At 43.2% G+C, this 18,179-nt stretch overlaps 1 long non-coding RNA gene across 3 annotated transcripts; it reads left to right on the forward strand.

The window, feature by feature from the left end:
* The first annotated feature begins 671 nt into the window (after positions 1-671).
* LOC105497666 (uncharacterized) lies at positions 672-17,472 on the forward strand. Of its 3 annotated transcripts, XR_011608874.1 has the most exons (6): positions 672-861; positions 8,004-8,087; positions 10,457-10,594; positions 12,220-12,396; positions 14,207-14,406; positions 16,989-17,472. It is a non-coding gene; the product is annotated as an uncharacterized lncRNA (long non-coding RNA). The 3 variants fall into 3 exon arrangements; XR_011608873.1 differs by lacking the exons at positions 14,207-14,406; positions 16,989-17,472 and having other exon boundaries at positions 12,220-12,550; XR_011608875.1 differs by lacking the exons at positions 8,004-8,087; positions 14,207-14,406; positions 16,989-17,472 and having other exon boundaries at positions 12,220-12,550.
* The last annotated feature ends 707 nt before the right edge of the window (positions 17,473-18,179 follow it).

An 18,179-nucleotide genomic window follows, 5' to 3' on the forward strand; every position in this document is an offset into this window, starting at 1 on the left:
TGCTAGGGACTTTCTCTGTGTCATCTCATTTACTATTCAACAGAACATTAGGAAGAAATTAGCATTTGTTTCGCAAATCAGGGAAATGGAACGGAGAGTTGAGGCTGGAGGAGAGTAGTCCTCATCCAGGTTGTCAGAACCCAAACGAATTTGTTTTCAGATTTTCCAGAATAGACATTCCACAGTCTATTTTCTGGGAGCAAATGGAAAGGCATCATTAGTTGCTAGTAAGAGAAAAATTATGACAATCCTGTAGGATGGCCTCGTTATTTTAAAAACAAGTGTGTTGAGTGACTTTTCATATAGAAAAGAGGCTGGAAGGATCTGTGTCTAGGTTTTAGCAGGAAGGCCCCTGGGAGCAGGGGTGCATCTGTGCTGGCCAGCCTTGTCTGCTGCTGTGCACCCATTCGGGGCTGACCCACAGGAAAGCTCAACATATTCACACAAATTAATCTCCGGATGGTGAAGTGCCTTTTCTCTGTGCCTTCGTGTACTATCTGCATTTTTAAAAAGAGCACAGATTACTTTTATAATAAAAAAGGAACAATAAAGCTTTTTCTGTTTGGAAGGAAAACGTTTGTTTAATAAGAATGAGCAGAGGGATTCTGAGGCCAGTTATGTCTGAGAATCCCGTCTCCCATGGCAACAACAGTATGTGTATTCTCAGAGAACCCATGAGTAAGTCTTGAGTGCCTACTCTATACGTGGTTCATGGCAGAGGGCTCAGAAGAAAAAGGCAATTTGGGGAAGGAATGGTTACCAGCAGAGCCCACGGAGTAGCGTGTGATCCTGGGCAAGTTATTTGATCTCACTGAGCCTCTGATTCCTCACTGCAAGATGGGCACAGTACTAGCCATGAAGGTTAGCCTATGCCTAGCACTGAGCAGGGGTCCATATGTAATAATATTGCTATCATGGATGGGGGTGGGGGAAGCACCTTAGCTGGTGGGAACAGCAAGGGCAAAGATACGGAGGGAGGACTGCACTGGGTACTGCAGGGCCTTTGTTTTCAGGTTTCCTCTTTTAGGAAATCAGAGCTGGGGCAACAGGTTCCTTGTTCTTCCCCAGCCTCCTCTGGAACTGTACTAGAGGAATCTGATTGCTAGTTTTAAAAGGCAGTAAAGAATCATTAGGGCCAGTTTCATCAGTGCAGTGCTCTGTGTGCTGGGAAAAGATGAGGAGTAACAGCACAGCCCAGGGCTTCCAGACCATGGCCCCAAACCAGGTGATTAAAGATGCAGAAATGGGATTCCAGATGTAGAAAAAGAAGAAGCTGCCTGAGGAGAGGGGGCCGGCTCTATGGATACAAAAGTCCTGAGAATACACAGACCCTACATATGCACCTATGAGTTTCTGGTAGAAGTACAGGTCCTGGATATTACACACACACACACAAACACACACACACACACACACACACACACCACTTAATAAGCTCCATTTGAAATTAATTTCTCTCACCCAAATCAAATCTGAAATGAAACACCAGATTGCCCATCCACAATTCACCATCTCTTTTGCTCTTGCCTTTGAGGTAACACAAATATCCATAATATACAGAGTGATTACTAGGTACCAGACACTGTGCTAAAGTCTTTATGGGAATTTGGCCGTGTCCTCTTTCCCAACAGCAGGTCTTAATTAGGATCGGGATGGGTCATAAGGACAGGAAACAACATAACAGTGGCTTAAGGAAGAAAGGAGTTTATTTCTCCACAATGTTAAACAAGTTTAGGACAGTTGGCCCAGGACATATGTCAATGACTGCAGCTCCTTCTTTCTTGAGGTTCTGCCATCCTCAGCATGCAGCTCTCTCCTTGTGGCCCAACAGCTGCTTGAGCTCTTGCATCACAACCACATTCCAACCAGCAGGAAGGAGGAAGGGACAAAGAAAAGCTCCCTTCTCTTGTCACTGCACTCCAGTCTGGGCAACAGAGCGAGACTCCGTCTCAAAAAAATAAAAATAAAATAAAATAAAATAAAGGCTCCCTTTTCTCTTTTAGGATCCTTCTAGGCATCTGCACATGATACTTTCGCTTATATCTCTCCACCAGAATGTAGTCACAATGCCTACTTCTAATAGGAGGGAGTGTTAGAAAATGAAGTTTTTACTCCAGGTGAACGTGGAATTAAAAAGTTAAAAGTAAGGGGAAAAAATGAGAAGAATGGCTATTGGATGCAAGAAGGATGACTGTGGTCTTGGCCACAGTGCCACTACTATTAACAATAATCCTGCTTTTCAGATGAGGAACCTGAGGCTCTAAGAGGGGAAGTGACTTGTCACAGGTGACCATGATGGTACATGGTACCATATGATGACGGTATGATGGCACATGGCAGATGGTATGGTACCATATGATGATGGTGATGGTATGATGGCACATGGAAGATAGTATGATGGTACATGGCACAGCCAGGAGTTGAACCAATGTTTCTTTGGCCCTGAGCCACTGGGTCTTTTGAAAGCTATATAAAAAGTTCTTTTGTGGTAATTTGTGAGATTTTGGTGCACCCATCACCTGAGCAGTATACACTGAACCCAATTTGTAGTCATTGATCCCTCACCCATTTCCCACTCTTTCCCCTTGAGTCCCCAAAATCCATTGTGTCATTCTTATGCCTTTGCATCCTCATAGCTTAGCTCCCACTTATGAATGAGAGCATACAATGTTTGGTTTTCCATTCCTGAGGTATCTGTAACTGATATATATATATATATATATATATATATATATACACACACACACACACACACACACACACACACATACATACACACACACACGAAATATATATATATATATATATCACAGTTTATTTATCCACTCGTTGATTGACGATTGATGGGCATTTGGGCTGGTTCCACATTTTTGCAATTACAAATTGTGAATCTCCACACTGTTTTCCACAGTGGTTGTATTAGTTTACACTCCCACCAGCAGTATCCACCTGTTTCCCAAAAACCAATGGAAATAAAAAATTTTAAATAAAAATAAAAAGGACATATTGACAGTCAAAGATAATAAATAAATAAAATAGTCAAATTCATGAAATCGAAGACTAGAATGGTGGCTACCAGGGGCTGAGGGCTGGGGAAAATAGGAAGTTATTGATAAACAGGCACGAAGTATCAGTTATGTAAAATGAACAAGCACTAAAGATCTACTGCACGACATTATGCCTATACTCAACAATAATGTATTGTACACTTCAAACTGTACACTCAACACACTCAACTCATGTTGAGTGTTCTGACCACAACAAATTTTTTAAATGGAAAAAAATGAAATCCACATAAAAGATACAGAGGAGAAATTCCATGAACACGCGGAGACACACCTACAAACTCACAGGCTTCAGGGCTTGAAAATCATATGCAGGGTTTCACAGCAAAGTCATTTTGACAACTGAATCCAGATTCCCAGGAAACACTTGTTTCTGTTGAAGCTGTGACAGAGCCTTAATTACAATAGCCTAAAGAATATGCTGCACTTACAGGATATGGGGAGCAGGCTATGAATTCCTTTTAGAAAGTCCCTTCCTCCCCAAGGTAAACCAGGCAGGGAGGAGGTTTACACCAGCTCCAGAAGGACACCTGGATGTCCCTCTCCAAGGTGGTGGCAGAGGTGTGCTGTACGGGTCATTTGTCCTCTGCCCTCTCTCATGTGAGGATGTGCAAATAATCACGGTTATTTGAATTGCCTTATTATTTGAATTGCAAGGAGAAAACAAAATCCTGCCAATGAGTGGGTGAGGAAGGTCACCTCCAAGGTGAAACTCCCCCTGTTCAGTGTTGAGATGAGGGTCCCATGATGCCCTGAGAGCTTCCTGCAAGTGCCCATGGGACTAGGGCCTTCCCCTTTCTTTGCCCCCTAACCACTGGTGCGAATTACTCCCTAGGAGAGGAAATGCAAATGATAGCTATCATAGCTAATCCAGTTGACATGCAAGTATCTGACAACACTAGTATCTCCTTACATGCCTGCATCACAGAGGGTCATACATCATCCCCATTTTACAGCAGAGAAAACAAAGGCTTAAAGCCAAAAGTGAAATAGTGCAACCTGTTTGGAACTCTGTTTGCCAGTTTATAATAAATTAATACATACTCTTACCATACAACCTAACCATTCTACTCCGAGGTATTTATCTAAAAGAAACAAAAACATACATGTGCAAAAAAGATTTGTACAGCCAACACCACCAATGTCCATTAACAAGAGAATGGGTAAAAAATATGTCTCCACACAGTGAAACACCACGTATCAGTAAAAAGGAATGAACACTGACCTTGGCAAGAGCATGGCAGAATCTCAGGGAAATTATACTCCAAGGAAGAAGCTAGACACAGAAGAGCACATACTCTAGGATTCCATCCATTCAAAGTTCAAGAACAGGCAAAGTGACTAGAAGGTGATAGAAATTAGAACAGCTGCCCTGCAGGGGAACGGTTACTGGATGAGAAGGTGTACAAGGGAAGCTTCTGGAGATGGTTTATATAAGTTGATCTGGTGATACTTCCAGGGGTGTTTATTTGGCAAAATTAATTGAGCTGTAGACTTAAGATTTGTGCATTTTGTTGTGTGAAAATTATGCCTTGAGCGCTGGAGGAAAAAGACTCACCCTGTTACAGGTGGAAAATGACTGAGCTACGCCATTGTCCAATGGCCAGTAAGTATGGCCACTGCCTCTTTTTAAAGGATTGGGAAGACTCTGTCCGGGTCAAAGGTGTTTCTGAGTGTTCTCCTTGGGCCAGGTCCTGTGCTTAGGGTTGGGGTAAAGATGGACACAGTCCTGTCCTGATGAAGGATTTGTCCTGGGACAGGGACAAGCATTCATCCCAGGGCCACATGGGGAAGTAGGAGCAGGGACAGTCGATGCTCCTTGGAGGGGACTGAGTCCAGATCTCCTGGAGGAAGAGGGAGCAAGTTGCAAAGAAATAGGGGAGGAAGAAACATGATGTAGGGATTAGGTTGCTTCAGGTTGGGCAGAGACCCATACTATGGAAAGAGAAAATGTGGTCTGTATGGGAAGGGGACTGTCAGTAATGCAGTCCTCCTGGAGCTTAGAGTAGAGATAGAAAGTGATCGTTAATGAAAGTGGCTTTCACTTATGCACAACTTACTCTGTGCCTACCCGCTGTTCATATATCAACTCATTAAATCTTCCCAAGGGCCCTTTGCAGTAGATTGTCTCCATTTAACAGATGATGAAATTGAGATTCAGAGAGAAGTCACATAGCTGCCAGGTCACATAGCCGGTGAGTGGCAGAGAAGATTTTAACCCAGGTCAGCTGGGTCGAGAATCCACTCTTGCAGTCCTTCTGTTCAGCTAACGAGGTGGAGGGGGCCAGGTTGTGAAGGCCCTAATCAGCCTTTTTACAGTTTCATCCTGTGGACGAAAGGAGTTAGCTGTTCTGTGAGCTTCAGTTTCCTCACCTGTAAATATAGACATTAATATTTTCTGTCTCAGGGGAGTGTTAATGGGGCTTAAAGTGGATGAAGAGCATCAAGCAACCAGCAAAAGGCATGATTAGTATTATGCCATCATATATATTAGCTGTCATTATTCTAAGTCTAGCTGATCATCTAACTGCTAACACACGAGGACCTACTGTGCACAGGCACTCTGCTAAGAGTTTGCATGAATTACCTCTTTGATCCTCACAGCCTGTGTGTTAGGGGACATTATTATTGCATATCCCACAAAGGAAGTAAGAGAAGACAAATGTCTAAGATAATGCTGTTAATCAACACCAGTGAAAGGTTGCAGCCCAGAGAATCAAGCTCTGGAGTGCATGCCCCAACCCTACCCCCTTCCATATGGCAGCCGTTCACTACACGTGGCTACTGAGCGCTGAAACAACAAGGGTCCAAATTGAGATGTGTTGTGAGTATGAAATACATACCCGATTTTGAAGACGTTGAGAGATCTCATTCATATTTTTTATTACATATTGAACATTTTTTACTACATGTGAACATGATAATATTTGGATGTACTGGGTCAAAGGCAAGATGTGATTAAAATTAATTTCACTGGTTTCTTTTTACTTTTTAAAAAATGTGGCTGGGTATATATCCAGGGGAATGTAAATTGTTCTATCAGAAAGACACATGCACATGAATGTTCATTGTAGCACTATTCACAATAGCAAAGACATGGGATCAACCTAGATGCCCATCAATGACAGACTGGAGAAAGAAAATGTGGTACATATACACCATGGAATACTATGTAGCCATAAAAAGAACGAGATAGTGTCTTTTGCAGGAACATGGATGGAGCTGGAGGCCATTATCCTTAGCAGACTAACGCAGGAACAGAAAACCAAATATCACATGTTCTCATGTACAAGTGGGAGCTAAAGGATGAGAACTCATGAACACAAAGAGAACAACAGACACTGGGATCTACTTGAGGGTGGAGGGTGGAAGGAGGGAGAGGAGCAGAAAAGATAACTATTGGGTACCAAGCTTAATGCCTGGGTGATGAAATACTCTGTACAATAAAACCCCATGGCATGAGTTCACCTATGTAACAAACCTTCGCATGTACCCCTGAACCCAAAATAAAAGCTTAAAAAGAGAAAAAAAGAAAAGAATTGGAAAGCTCATAAAAACAGAATACAAAATTAGTATGTGGTAAATAATTACAGGAACTGAAGAAATAAAAGAATCACAAAAGACTTATTTGATCAATTCAATGTAAATAAATTTGAAATAAATTTTAAACTTTCAAAAACAATGTGGCTGCCAGAAAATTGTACGTTGCAGGTGAGGTGGGCATTCTATTTCTGCTGGGCAGTGCCACCCTACCCTGTGCTGCTTTTCTCCTTCTGTGGGGTGAACCATACATTGGCCTCCCAGCCTGTCCACATGGGGTCTTTCAAAGTCGCTGCATTTGAACTTCAGTTTATGTGTTGATGAGTTAACTGCTTCGTCCCTCACGCCTTAGTGTGTTTGTGTGGGGGGTGCATGCTCCTGTGTCCCCTTCAAAGGCATTTCCTGCCAGGTTTTCTCTTCACCATTTTTAACATCATGACATACAGACAGTGGGAAAAGGCAGAGGGTCCCCCACGCAAACAGCATCACAGCCTCCCATGCCCTCCCCTGCTGGCCGCTCCATCTGATAGCCCATGAGCCCTGCAGTTCCAGGTTGTAGCCCACGGCAAGGTTATTGAAGCTGAGATCGGCTGTCCTCTCTCTCCTAGGGAAAATAAAAATATTCTAATTAAAGCTGGGTAAGCCCTGGGAACAATAGTGCTGGCGCCGGGGCTGATGAATGTAATTCAGTTTGGAGCGTGAAGAGCAGGACTCTAGGCTCTTGCTGTTACCAAGCCATTTGGAGGGCAAAAATGATCCAAAAATGGATTTAAAAAATGCAGTCCAACACATAGGAGGGTAGAGGTGGGGACCTGAACTGCAGGACAGAAAGAGTCCTATTCCATCTGAAGCCAGAGGCAGCAGAGAACAGATGAGGTCATGGGACTCGGGGGCCCAGATATACCTGGCTCCACCAAACTGCAATTTCTGTATCTGGGGCAGGGGGTCATTTTTGTACCCCACCTCTTGGGCCCTCACGAAGACTGAATAAGGTAAAGTAGGCAAAGTGCTTGGATGGGGGCTCAATTAAACGGAAGCCATTCTTCTTTATTTTTGTTCCTCCCACAACCCACATTGTGACATTGAACCTCACCAATTCGAATGTTCTCAGCAGATGCCTGGAATTGCAGACAGATCCCTAGTTCCTGGGATGACATCCTTGGAAAGCTATGAGGAAAGTCATAGGGAGAGGCTACAACAAGGCTTACTGTACTTACCTGTGATCACATCTAAAAATAATCATTGCAACTAGGTAGATAAAGTATTTTTATGCCAACAGCTGGCTACTGAATAGAAGGAAAGTTACAAAGACATGGATGCCAAATCTCCAAAGGTTTTAGAGAAAAGTCAGAATTAGTTCTGTATTAGACAAAAAGAATAATTTATGTTTTCTTCCAGGGTGTGGAGTCGGGAAGGGAGATTAAAAAGAAAAGAGAGAGGAGAGGAAGAGAAAATCTAGCAAGATGGCAAGAGCTGGAGCTGGTGAGGGAAAGCGAGTTTGAGTCACCCCCTGACTACCACCCACCCTAAAGAGTGTCGATCAGGGGACATTTGAAAAGCCGTGATACCTAACGTTCCATCTGGAAATTGTCTGCATTAAAGCAATGTTAACCCCTCCTCTGTCTTCTACCACCACTCCTGAAATCTGCAGAAAATTCTCCTACCCTCAAAAAGGAGTCATGTAATTGGATGTCTTTCTATTTTTTAAAACAATAAGATTCAAGCAAGAAGCTGGGTTTCGTGTCTGGACTGATGTGGAGCTACAAAGTGGGGAAGCAAGAACCATGGAAACATGGCTTCTTCAGAGAACTGACAGAAATCTGGAGGAGGGCTCTAAAATGCTCAGGCCACTGCTGAGCTAGCATTATGTGAAGACTTCTTCCCATTGCCCCCCACCAAAATCCTTCTTTAAAGCAGACATTCCAGAGACTTGGGGTCCTTGCTCTTGGTTGGTGGCCAGCTCTGCATCATTTTGGATCCTTTCTGTTAGAAACAAAAATGCACAGATAGAGTCTAACTGAAAAAGCAAGGAGAAAGGAAACTGGAAAGTTACTGGGAAGCTCCCAGAATTGAAACATGAGCTAAGCCACAGGACTCAGGAAGGCTAGTGACCAAGCAGTGACAGGTCTTCAGCAGCAGGATGGTGGGCTGTCCGAAGGACAAATAAATCAACTATTCTTGTATCTACCCAAGATTCAAATTTTCAAGGAAGAGACTGAGGACCTAGCTTGGGTTACATGGCTACCCCAGCAGTCAGAAGAGGGCTAGGGATGTGTGTCTGGCATGGCATAAAGAGGTGAAGGGAAAGTTCCCTAAAAAATGCAGTCTAGGCTGGGTGTGGTGGCTCATGCCTGTGATCCTAGTGCTTTTGGATGCCAAGGCAGGAGGATCACTTGAAGCAAGAGGATCACTCTGAGACCAGCCTAGGCAACAGTAAGATCCTGTCTCTACCAAAAAAAAAAAAAAAAGTTTTAAGATAGCCAGATGTGGGCCAGGTGCAGTGGCTCATGACTGTAATTCCAGCACTTTGGCAGGCCAAGGTGGGCGAATCACGAGGTCAGGAGTTCAAGACCAGCCTGGCCAATACGGTGAAACCCTGTCTCTACTAAAAATACAAAAATTAGCAGGGCATGCTGGCATATGCCTGTAGTCCCAGCTACTCGGGAGGCTGAGGCAGAAGAATTGCTTGACCCCAGGAGGTGGAGGTTGCAGTGAGCCAAGATCAGGCCACTGCACTCCAGCCTGGGAGAGAGAGTGAGATTCCCTCTTAAAAAAAAAAAAAAAAAAAAAAAAAAAGCCAGGTGTGGTGGTGCACACCTGTAGTCCTAGCTACTCAGGAGGCTGAAGTGGGAGAACCGCTTGAGCCCAGGAGCTTGAGGCTGCGGTGAGCTATGATCATACCACTGCACTCCAGCCTTTCAGCCTGGGCAACAGAACAAGATCCTCTTGAGTCTTTAATAAAAGGGGGCAGGGGTAATCTAGAATAAGGAGAGAGAAGATACTGGGCATGTGTGTGCATGTGTGTGCACACATGCACATGTGCACACAAACACACACACAGATGCTCATTTCATCCCACCCCTTTACTACCCACACCTGCTGTTCTCGTACATACAAACTGACATCACAATGCAATTATTCTACATACAACCACAAACACATGCATGCTTCCTCAGTGAGAAAAAGGCAAATAAAGCAGTATATTTATCTGGAAATATGACTTTTAGGAATAAGGGTAACAGTTTCAGAGACCTATGAAAATGTCACAAAGAGGGTGAGTGGGAAGAGTTTGGGGGCTGGCTTTCAGATTAAAACAGGCACTCCACTCTAACCCTGGGCAAAATAGCCCCAGGGTGGTGGTTACTCAGACTACATGCTCCTTGGTGTTTGGCTGTCACAGTGGCTACATCAGAGAGGAAGTGATGTCACCCAGTGGGACTTTGGCCCTTGGAAGACACTATCATGTGGTACTTAAATCTCACTGACTGAAGGAAGAATTTTACCTGAGCTTGCAAATACCCTACCTGCCCAAGTGTCCTGACATGCTCGAGATCCTTAAATTAAGCCAATGAAAAAGAACAAGCATAGAGTAGCAGTGACGAATATAGGCTTGGAATGAGGTAGAGCTAGGTTCAGATCTGGGCTGGTTTGCTTTTTCCCAGTTACACAGCTTTGGTAAGGGCTTAACCATTCAGACCTTAGTTTTCTCATCTGTGAAATGGGTTAATGTCTACTTTTAGTGATGTTCTGAGGAATAAATGAACTAATGCATGCAACATGCTCAGAACAGTACCTGGCATGTAATAAAGGCTCCATAAATGTAAACTATGATTATTGTCTCTTCCTGACAGGTGAGGAAACTGAAACTCAGGAAAGAAAACATTAGCTTGTCCGGGACAGCACAGCGGTTCATCAAAATTCACAAAGAAAAAGCATATAGAAAGAAAAAGACTAGACCAGCATCACTCAATTGAAATATAATTAGAGTGGTGAGTGATTTTAGATTTCCTTATAGCCATATTTTTTTAAAAAAAGAATAGGTGAAATCAATTTTAATAACATATTTTATTTAATCTGATACATCCCAGATAGTATCATTTCAGCATATGACCACTATGAAAACTTAAATTTCAGTAGTTTGCATTCATTATTTTCTAGTAGCCACACTTTTTCTCCATCTTTTCAAGACGTTTTCTAAACTTTTAATTTTATGTGCAGGCTTTGTTACAGAGGTAAATTTGCATCACGGGGGTTTGTTGTACAGATTATTTCATCTCCCAGGTATTAAGCCTAGTACCCTTTATTCATTTTCCCTGATCCTCTCCCTTCTCCTGCTCTCCACCCTCTGATAGGCCCCAGTGTGTGTTGTTCCTCTCTTTGTGTCCCTATGTTCTCATCATTTAGCTCCCACTTATACGTGAAAACATGCAGTATTTGGTTTTCTGTTCCTGTGTTAGTTTGGTAAAGATAATGGCCTCCAGCTCCATCCATGTCTCTGCAAAGGACACAATCTTGTTCTTTTTTATAGTAGCCACATTTCAAAAGATAAAACTAAACAGGCAAAATTAATTCTGTTCATATGTTTTACTTAACCCAATATGTCCCAAGTATAATTTCAATATGCAATTCATGTGAAAAAGTATTGATGAGTTCTTTCACTTTCCTTTCATTCATGCTACATTGCTGGAATTGGGACTTTCACACTTACAGCACATCTTAATTTAGACCTGCTGCGCTTCAACTGCACACTAAACACAGGAGGCTGCCATTGTGAAAAGGGCAGTAGCAGATGATCAGATTCTCATTGTTCCCAGTAGCCCCACAAGGTATCAACAGCTGCATTTTGTAGATGAGGAAATGATGCCTGCGAGGTTAAGTGACTCTCCCAAGGTCACACAGCTAGAAAGAGCAGAGCTGGGTTTGGGCTGTCTGACTTTTTGCAGTAAGTCCCTGCAGGTCCTTTTGCCTCTTTGGGACCCCCACGACCATCTCAGGGTTGTCCACCCCCACCAAACATCGATTATCACCATGATATATGGCCCTCCTGCCAGGCAGCCCTGGAGACATAATTAATTTCTTTCTGCTGGTGGAGGCCTGCCTGGACACCCTCACCTCCCCACACCACCTCTGCTTCTAGCTGAGTCAATCGATTCCCAGCTCGTCAATGGTGCTGAGGAGTAACCTGCAGCTGCAGTTAGATTCGCTTCATCAGGCACTTGCTCAGAGCAGCCCATCTGACACTTTTGTTGGGTCGGGAGCATCATATTTCAGTGTCTATTTCCACCCCAGATTCTTGTTCCTGAATGGGCTAGGGTGGATATAGGATTCCCTGCTTTATGTATTACAGCAGGCCCATGCTCCTTCCCGGTAAGAGGAAATCTACTGATTGGAGTGCAACTAATTATCTGGCCTGAAAGGGGTCATTTGTCAACCAACCAGCACTTACTGAGCTCCATCTGTGTGCTCAGCTCTCAGTGGGATAGTACTACTGATAATAATACCAGTAACTACAACAACAATAATAATAACTAACATGTAGTTAGCCCTTTCTATGTTTCAGGTACTGCTGTAGCATGTTGTTAGGATAGATGTTATTATAACTTCCATTTGACAGGAGAGGAAACTGAGGCTCAGAAAAGTGAAGAGACTTTCCCAAGGCTACACGTTTGAGAAGGATAACTCTGGGATTCAATCCGAAGCAGCCTGGCTGCACTCAAGAACTCATTGCCTTGTTGAAGAGGCAACATACATACTCAAGAAAAATGCGATGAACAACAGAAGAGAGAAAGCAGTAAGGGCTATTATTTCTGGACTACTAATATTAATATCATAGCAAATACTTAATGAAAAACTCATGATGTGCCAGGCTGCATTCCAAAAGCTTATGAGATATGTACTGCATTCTAAAAGCTTTATGTACTATATCTTATTAAATCTTCACAAAACCCAAGACATAGATACTGTTACCATCTTATTTTATAGATGAGGAATTTCAGGCTTAGCAGGGTAAAATGACGGGGACAAGGTCATAACAACGTAACCCCAATGAATAGATGAATGATTCTGTTGTGATTTATATTTAGTTCATAGCTGATTCTTTGCCCCAAATCCCCCAGGGGTTATAAGGTGCGGGTGACACCCCAAGAGAGATATCTGAGCTGCAGAAAGCTGGCATTAAGTTGGGCATTCCTAACAGGCACAGCATCAGTGGCTCAGGGCATTTTATGTGCTTTCAGAGGAGAGGATCCATGACTTTCATCAGATCCTCAGAAAAATTCAGACCACTGCTTTAAAGGATTGTTTGAAGAGAGAACAGGGGTTCCCCTTTGATGAAAGGCATCACATAAAGCAGTGAAGAGCACGTGGGATCTTGATCCAGAACTGGTTCAAATCCTGGCTTTGTTGCCAAATAGAGATACAAACTTACGTGAGTAGGTTGCCATCCGAAGCCGTTTCCTCATCTCTAAGATGGCGGTCAAGATGATACTTAGTCTAAAGGGTTGCTGTTGCAGGGATAAAATGAGATAGTATGTGTGTATGTGTTAAGTTCTTAGAAGAATACTTAGCATATAGTAGTCCTTGATAAATGGTACCCACCGCAAGGTTGATTTCTGTACTCCCCTTCCCTCTTCTCCCGACCCCAAACTGGAATTTCTCTAAAACGTAAACCTAGAAATTACCTAAGCCTACTCTTCACTATCTGCCTATGCATTGCTCTTTGTAAGTGTCATTTCCAACAAAGCCAGATCAGAGCCAACGGGATCCCAAAAGTTATTTCTAGTCTAATGGAAAGTGGACATTCTCTAGAATAGCTAAGAAGCTTCACTCTCACTGGCCTCCCAGCCACGACTACTTTCCAATTCCCACTGTTTCTCAAACCCACTCCGTCTGTCCTTCCCCCATTTACAGCCACATGGGAATGAAGGATACCCAAATGGAACAGTGATGGCAACCAAATGAAATGGTACTTTGACAACAGCCAGGATAAACCCTAGGCTGAGAACCCAGCTTTAAACACCTTTATGGTCACTTGTAACAGCTGCACACTTTTTCTGTGCAAAGCAGTCCATACTTTTGCTCATTTGAGTCCTCATAGTCCCCCTCTGTGGTAGATGATGGTATTACTCCAATTTTCCAGGTGAAGAAACCAAGACTCAAAGAAATTAACTTGGCTGAGATATCACACAGCTAAGAAGTAGCAGAGACAGGAATCCACATGCTTGATCATGGTGCTCTGCCACCTCCTTTCCCCCAAAGCAAGTGGTCTCTTTTACACACAGCAACTTTTCAATATGAATTTTAAGAAGAATTCAAGGCCCTGTGGATTTTTGTGTACCCCCACCTCTATCACAAAGATCCAGTGGGTAGGAATTGACAAAGAGGCTGCTGTAAGAAGGGAAGAGAAAGCCACCTCAAATTACAGAAATCACAATGGGGCATCTGTATAATGAGGACATGTGAACAGAAGTAAGGAAAGCACTTGGAGGCTAAATAATCAAAGAGTTTATAATAATTTTTAAAAAGGGCTTCACAAATTAGGATAAAGCTTTGTGAAGTAGCACAGTGTTCTAGAATATTAACTGAAGTTGTTTTACCCACAGCATTTGCTTATAGCTCATCTTTCCCCTCATTGAGACAGTAACTGACTGGCAAGGCATCTCTGCCGAAGAAAGAGTTGACACAGAAGAGTAGATATAATAAAGTAGTCAAGTCCCTGGCTCATGAGTCTTCAAGTCTTTCCCAGAATAAGAATCTTTGGAGATCTGACCTATGTAAAGCCATGGTTTATTAAATTCCCCAGGTAATTCTTACATACACTAGTTTGAGAAGCAGTCTTGTGTTTCTTATAAAACCTATGTGGAAAAATATTTAGTAAGGACAAGATGTCCTATATTTAGAAACACTCCCTTGACGTTAAGGAGGAAGAGAGTAACAAGAGACTCAAAGTGCTCAGATAGTATTAGGAGCCTGAGAAAGAACTCTACTCCTCAGCCATCCCACTCTCAGGCTGATTTTGGTGGTGATGCAGCACCCCCAGTTAGGCTGGGACATCTGAGAGCAGCAGGCATTGCCCTAGCCCTTCCCTGGGTGTACCTTGTAAAAGCGTGGACCAGAACCCCATCCTTCTGAGACTCCAGTGCTGTAGCATGGTGTGGGAGCAGAAGAATAATCCAGGTGTCCAGGTGGGTCCTGTAAATGGTGTTTCCTAAATCTCAGAATGGTGTGATAGCAGTAGAAGGGCTCTTACAGTCCAGGCTGGGGGCCTGAGACGACATTTGGGTCTGAAATGCAGACTAATTCAGCAATGACCTAGATGGGTAGACATACAAAGGCCAGGCAGGTCAAGGATGTTGCAGCTGTTGCCAGAAGAAACAGACTAGAAAGGAAGGACTCGATCTCTATCTCACTGTCATGATTTGGTACAAGCTATGCTTTCCAGGGAACCCAAGTGGACTAGATTTCTGCTGTGGCAGAATGGACTCTGCAGCAGATGTTACTAGTGTTCCACTTACATCCCTCAGACACCTTATAATTTTCATGCACGCAGTCTTCCTGGGTGCTTTAACTTTGTGTGGCCAGCACCTAAATCTCTTGGTGGGAGGACCACCCTCAAGCTACTAGAACCCCTTAGGCTTAATTGCCTAGAGAACCTAGAGTGCCCAGGTATTCACTCCTGCAGGACAACCCTAAACTAACGCCTGATAGTATGCGGGAGGGAGATGCAAATATTCCAGCTTCCATGCCCCCTGATCTGAAAGACTCTGAGGGTGACCATCACTGTCCCCAGCTCCCTAAAGGACTGAGCAAAGCTTATCCTCCATGAGCTCTTGCTTGCCTCCTTCCCTTGGGCTCTCACTCACCTATTCCTTGATCAAATTTTCCTGGGGCCACTTCCTTATAAGTCATTTGTACATGAATCTTCATCTCAGGGTGTTTTTTGAGGGTTCTAATGTAAAGCAGGTGCTCAAAATAAAACTGAGTTTAGTTATAGGGAAAAAAATGCAGTTACCTTTTCATGCCTGTCTGAGTTTATAGACTGAGATTTACGAAGGCTGTACTTATTAATGAATATCATAACAAAGCTACTTCTTTTTAGCACTTGTACATTTCTATGAATGACCTCATTAAACCCATGAGTTGAAAATCATTGTTATCTCCACATTACAGATTTCAAGAGGTTCAATAACTCTTGGTTCAAGGGCTACAAGCAAAGTCTTACAGCCCTTCTCCTCAAGGAATGTTTAGGCCAGGAAGATGGATCAGTGGCCTTAGTCTGGCCAAAGTCCCATACTCTAAGCAAGAGAGCTGGGGTAGTTCCAAGACATAGTCACTAAGCTGAGATGCCCTAAACTCCTCCTACCCAGGCAGTTCTGGGCCAAGAGACTGAGAGGAGTTCAACTCCTAGGCAGTTTTTGTAGTGCAGGTTCTGTCACCTCTCTGGGCCTCTTTTCTCACTTGCAAAGTGGGGTTAATAATTATTTAAAATGCAGATCCTTTGGCTAGTGATTCAGGGACCTGAATATGGATTACTGACATAAACGATTTTTTAAAATCCCCCACCAAAGTGCACTGATGAGTGCCATTTACTTTGAAATGTATCAAAAAAGGAGAGGCAAATTGATAGATAGCGATAAAGCATGAAAAAGAAAATGGGGGTGGGTAAAATTCAACTTTGCTATAGGTCTGAAACTTTTTTTTTCTTTTTTTTTTTTTTTTGAGACAGAGTCTCGCTCTGTCGCCCAGGCTGGAGTGCAGTAGCCGGATCTCAGCTCACTGCAAGCTCCGCCTCCCGGGTTCGAGACCATCCTGGCTAACCCGGTGAAACCCCGTCTCTACTAAAAAATACAAAAAACTAGCCAGGCGTGGTGGCGGGCGCCTGTAGTCCCAGCTACTCAGGAGGCTGAGGCAGGAGAAGGTCTGAAACTTTTCATAACAAAATGTTGGGTGGACTTCCCAAGTGATTCTCATTTGATGCAGTGGTCCCTGCCTGCTCCTTTGATAAGTCAATTTGATGCCCAAAGCAATGCAAAGCAAGACAAAGGTGAGGCAGAGTAAGTTGAGGGCTGGAAGCACTTATCTTTCTAGGATTCCCTATCTTGAGCACTTTAGTCTTCTCTTTGCATTTTCCTTTTGTTTGGGAGCTGTCAGGTCTGAAGAACATGTCCCCAATAAAGCTCACAACTGAGAATACTGGTTTTGATAAGAAAGTGGGAGTAGGCCAGCCATAGGTACCTGGGGAAGTAGACAGAGATGAATGCCACTGGGCGCAAGATGTATCTTGAAGCCACCAGATGTGACTTCACTGTGGGGCCCACGATATTTCCCAGTGCTTTGGAAATCACTTCCATTCATCACCCTTTGTGCTTCTGATTCATCTTGCAGGCAAGACAAGTCGTTTTACGCTGAAGCAAGAAAGATTCCTTTAATAGCCCTCTGAATCAGTGGGCTGTTTATTCTCTCTCTCCAAAGGCTTCTGTCAGCTCATGCTGAATCTGTCCAGGTTCATCCTAAAGTACTTTCCTCCAGCAGACAAGGCCACAAGCGGCAAACCTTACTGGTAATTCACCCAGGCCCAGAGAGATGGCCACACCATAGTCAAAACAACAGGGGTCATTGTTAACAAGGTACCTTTTCATCAGCGGTACCCAGGAAATGACAAGAAGACACTGGGCATCACAAGGACTAAAGAATGAAAAACTGCATCTATTCTGATGTTTATTTGTCCTCTTTTTATGACACAAAAGTTAACTTGACTTCTTCTTATAGAGTTCAATGCCTAACACATCCAAACGCAGTCACCATCTTTGGCCTGAAACCTGATGCACAGTAAACATTCAATAAATTTTTGAATGAGGGGACCATATAGAACTAACAAATGAATTAACAAAATAACATTAGGCACCATTTACTGAATAAATTTTATACCAAATTATAGTAGACTGTTTCAAAAATGGCTCTAATTATTCCCCTCCCTGTAACTACAATCTTTTGCAATTTGACTTTGCATCCCCTCCCATTAAAAGATGGAGTCTGTTTTCCTGCCCCTGATTCTTGACTGGCTTTGTAGCTTGTTTTAGTTGGTAGGATGTGACAGCAGTGATTGGGTGTCAATTCCAATCCTAAACCTCAAAAGGCCCTGTGAGTGTTCCCTCACTGTCTTGGACCCCATCACTTGCCAGCTGGAGGATAAAAATTAAATAGAGCAAGGAAAGATGGTCCAGTCAGGCCATCCTAGATTAGCCAGCCCCAGCTGACCCAGCAACTGATGGAAGCAGCACTGATGGAAGCCACACTGAGATCAGCTGAGTCTGGAACTGCTTACATGAACCCAGCCCAAATTGCTAACTCTCACTCAGCATTGTTGTCTTAAGACACAAAATGGCAGGGTTCTTTTCTTATTAACAGCAAAAGCTGACTATTACACAAGTACTGTGTCACATACGTAACATATTTAACCCATACAGCAGTCTTTCAAAGTAGGTGTAATAGATACAGTTATCTGTCTTCCAAAATATGTCCTTTCCTTATTCTATACTAAGATAATTCTAGTTAGAACACTGGTACCCAGCTAAG

Source organism: Macaca nemestrina, chromosome 10 (assembly GCF_043159975.1).
Source record: "Macaca nemestrina isolate mMacNem1 chromosome 10, mMacNem.hap1, whole genome shotgun sequence".
Classification (NCBI taxonomy): Eukaryota; Metazoa; Chordata; class Mammalia; order Primates; family Cercopithecidae; genus Macaca; species Macaca nemestrina.